Here is a 4,054-nt window from a genome sequence, read left to right on the forward strand (position 1 = left end):
TTCTTATAGAGCGATGATCAACTGGATATTGCATGAATCGGAATAAAACAGCAGCATTTTCCAGACTATACTGAATAATCCAACAGCCTCCACAACTTCTTCAATTGAATTCAGTACAAACTGAAGAATGATGGATAATCAGCACTCCTAGAAACATTTACTATCAGAAAAATAGTTAATATAGTACTACTAAAAATACTTAATGGAGTAAAAAGATATTCTCAAAAAAGTACTCATCTTCCTTCTCTGAATTTGCAAACTGATTATCTTCCATATTACTGGATCAAAGTGGGCTGCAAGTTCGAGTCTCAAAATTTTACTCTCATTCTGAATCTCCTGAATCACATCACAAAAGACTGGTTTCCTGAAGATCCATCCTAGGTAACATTGCCAGAGAAAATACAAGACACTCAGTTGAATCTGAATTTCAGATAAAAGCAAGATGATATTCCAAAATAAAAGAATCATAAAGGCTTCATGACATATACTAACATTATTTATTGTTCATCTGAAAAATAAGTTTAACTTGGTGTCCTGTATGTTTATTTGTTAAATCTGGCAATCTTAATTTTAAGAGAGTGCTTATAATTGATCAGTATTTGTGTGGATATTTCCTTGTGGATGTAATACAATCTCTAGTACATACCTAATTAGAATAGTTCTTGCTTTTAACGTGTAACTCTGTTTTTCAAGTTGCTGTCTCAGATTCAGCCATTCAAGGAAGAAGACATAGGTTTTCTTCCTGTTGTAACTCTGCAGATGTGCTAAAAAGATGTTTACAAATCAGAAATAAGAGAGACAGACTATCCTCACAAACTAGCCGTGTTTGGCCTTGTGAGATTTTTGATTCCTTTACCTTGTCAGAGATATTGTCAAACAATCTGTCAGGAAATGGGGACTAAGAACAAATTAAAATTTAAAAATAAATGGAAAGCTGGCAGAGTTGTGGTGTTTCAGAGAAAAGAATATTTAACAAAATAAGCCTTATATTTAATTGTATTTGAAAAAAAAAAAAGAGGTAGAGAGGAAAGAAAGCTTTTACATTTCCATACATGTCCAAAACAAGTATCTAATTTTTTACTTCCTATAAGGAGTTTTCTACTAGTTTCACTCATTCATTAACATGTGTGAAGCAGCTGCTATATTTCAGACTCCAGGTTATTTGCAAAATGATGGACAAAATAGGTCTGGCCCTTATAGCTTTTAACATCGACATTAGAAGGGAAATTGTTAAATAGGCAATGGCAATCAGTCAGTAAGTTCTGTGGATGCCACTTTATGATTTCTGTAAGTAGATACCTCTTTTAAACCACACAATTTCCTATCCTTCCCTCTTTTATTCTTTTTTTCCCCGACTTTCTTTTTGTATGTGTGCATGACAGAGTCTTGGTTTGTTGCCCAGGTGGAACTGTAGTGGGATCATCACTTACTGCAGCCTTGAAGTCCTGGGTTTGAGCCATTCTTCCACGTTAGCCTCCCAAGTAGCTGGAGTAGTGGGACTATAAGCACTTGCCACCATATCTAAGTTTTGTTTTTGTTTTATTTTGTGGAGATAGAGTCTTACTAAGTTGCCCAGGTGGGTCTCAAACTCCTAACATCAAGCAATTCTCAAAGTGCCGGGGTTACAGGCATGGGCCGCCATAGTGCCCCATCTTTTTTCTTTCTGTCTTATTTTGTATGATTTCTGTCTTACCATCTGTTCACTGACTTTGAAATTGCATTGTCCTAATATAGGACAACAACAGAAAGAAAAAAATACCTTTCTATTGTTGTTGGTTCTGTATGAGATACGGAAGGAAAAGTTTTTTTCAGAGAGAGACAAATGTTCTCAATTTCCATTTTTTTCTTATGGGTCAAAATCTAAGACTTATGGTAACCAAGATAGGGCTGGGGTCCAGAAACCAATATCCCAAAATATAGTGCATTGATGTGGTGAACTGCAGAAGCAGCTGCAAGGCTTGTGTGACCTTCTTCTCACCTGCTCTGTTCCTCAGTCTTCTTTCTCTCCCAAAGCACAAGATGAGGCTGTTGTATGAAATTTCCTATCTACCTAGAAAGCAAATGCCCAAAAAGGAACAACATTGCCTTCCATCCCCTTCCTGACATCTTATTATCTATCTTAGAAGAGAAAATTGAGGAATGCAACCACACCTGGACATTTCACAAGATAACATCTTCCTCAGAGGCTCATTCACATTCTAAAGAGAAATATTTACAACTTAATTTTGGTCTCCAGATCCATTTATTTTCCCTAAAAATCTTTTACTCCTGCTCCCCTAATCCCTTCTCCCCAATTAAAAGGGCATTCAAGCATCAACCATCTGGCCCTTTTCTTATGTTTTAATGTTTTGTATGACTTCCATATTGGTGTGCACATATGTGCATGCAATAATTGTGTTATGTTTTTCTCTTGTTAACCTGTCTTCTGTTATAGGGGTGCTGTTTTAGACCCTTTATGAAGACAAGTAAAAGAATCGCCACCTATCTGCTCCTACAACTTTAGCTTTTGTGAGTCTTATTAGCTTCAGTAAATTTATATTTACATGTGTAAAGGGGGAATAGAGGAAAATAATGGTGCATAGTCTCTTACTCTTGAATCTACATTTTACATAAAATAAAGTAAACATGTGAAAAGATAGGAGAGAGGAAATGAGGCTATAACGATGAGTTCTGAAATTACAGCTACTTGTTTGGGAATTAAAGAAAAACAGTATTGGTGACTCAGTTCCCAAGCTTAATTTTTTCTTTGGCACAGTGAGTTTGGGATCCTGGGATTCTATTTTGCTTTCACATATTGTAAATTCTTTCTTATCTTATTTGAGATGTAAATATTGGGGGAAAAGGTTTTTTGACAGTTTTACAACACAGGGATCTCTTTCACAAGAATCTGAGAGCCATTGCTTTGAAATGTCATCATCAGAAAGTATCCACATCTCTCTGTTTCTATAAGAGGGTGAAAGTCTATCTTTGTGAGCACCTTGCTCTGAGTTATAAAGCCACCTCCTGTCATGAACACAAGAAAAAGTTTTCTTCCCTGGGTAAAGCCAATACACACGGTCTATGATCCTTCAAACCCCATCTCTTAAAAATACTCCAGCTTCTTGTTTAATGGAAGTTCAACTCAGACTGAGTTCTGGCCTCTCAGCCCTCCTGTAGGAGACTTCTGCAGAGTGTTCTTTCACTTTACCTTTGTCTTGTTCAACTTTTGCTTTGACAGTTGATTCAAAAGAGTCACAGAACATGAGATAAACAGATAGTTCACCAATAAGAAATAAGACATAATATAAGTGAAGGTCTCACAAGTCAGAATGCGAAAATAAGAAATTCTTCTACGATACCTGGAAAGAGATTTAAAGTCGTTGAAAATTATTTCAAAAAGAAAATATTCAATTAGGTTGTAGTTAAAAATATAGAAAGTTGCTGGTGCTGCACTTCCATTGGAACTCAGGTAGAAAGATGTTTCATTGAGTATCTGTGTCACCATTGAGTGAAATGGAAGTGTACTGTGTTTACACAGAAAGGGGCATAAAATAGTTACCCACCCTCACAGACACACATAGTATCACTCCCACAGAGTCTACCTTGTTTGTTTCATCAGAAGAGATATTTTCAAAGGTTCTTTCTCCTCTCGAGTAGTCCAAGTTGGTACAAGAAAGCCAGTACATCTGTTAAGGCTTCATCACTGAATGGGGCAAGGAAACCATTCACTAAGCTGCAGGCTGGAAAGACAAAATCTGGGAAAAGAAGGGAAAGCAATATTACTGAGTCTCAGAAATAACCAGCATCAGCAAAGAGTGGAATTGAGCCTAATCTTCAGGGAGGGTGATATGGTTTGGTTCTGTGTCTCCATCAAAATCTCTTGTCAAATTGTGATCCCCATGTGTTGGAAGTGAGGCTTGGTGGGAGGTGATTGGATCATGGGGATGGATTTCCCCCTTGCTGTTCTTGTGATCTCATGAGATCTGGCTGTTTAAAAGAGTGTGTAGCATTTCGCCCTTCTCTGTCTCTCTCCTGGTGCTATGTGAAGATCTGTTTGCTTTCCCTTCGAGCTTCT

General features: G+C 37.0%; 1 long non-coding RNA gene across 1 annotated transcript; it reads right to left on the bottom strand.

Moving 5' to 3' along the window:
* Positions 1–245: 245 nt before the first annotated feature.
* LOC108542932 (uncharacterized) lies at positions 246–3,730 on the bottom strand. The gene is made up of 3 exons (XR_001889405.1): positions 3,582–3,730; positions 647–764; positions 246–377 (listed from the first exon to the last, which is right to left on the bottom strand). It is a non-coding gene; the product is annotated as an uncharacterized LOC108542932 (long non-coding RNA).
* Between the last annotated feature and the right edge of the window lie 324 nt (positions 3,731–4,054).

Source organism: Rhinopithecus bieti, unplaced genomic scaffold (assembly GCF_001698545.2).
Source record: "Rhinopithecus bieti isolate Rb0 unplaced genomic scaffold, ASM169854v2 scaffold_21891, whole genome shotgun sequence".
NCBI classification, from domain to species: domain Eukaryota; kingdom Metazoa; phylum Chordata; class Mammalia; order Primates; family Cercopithecidae; genus Rhinopithecus; species Rhinopithecus bieti.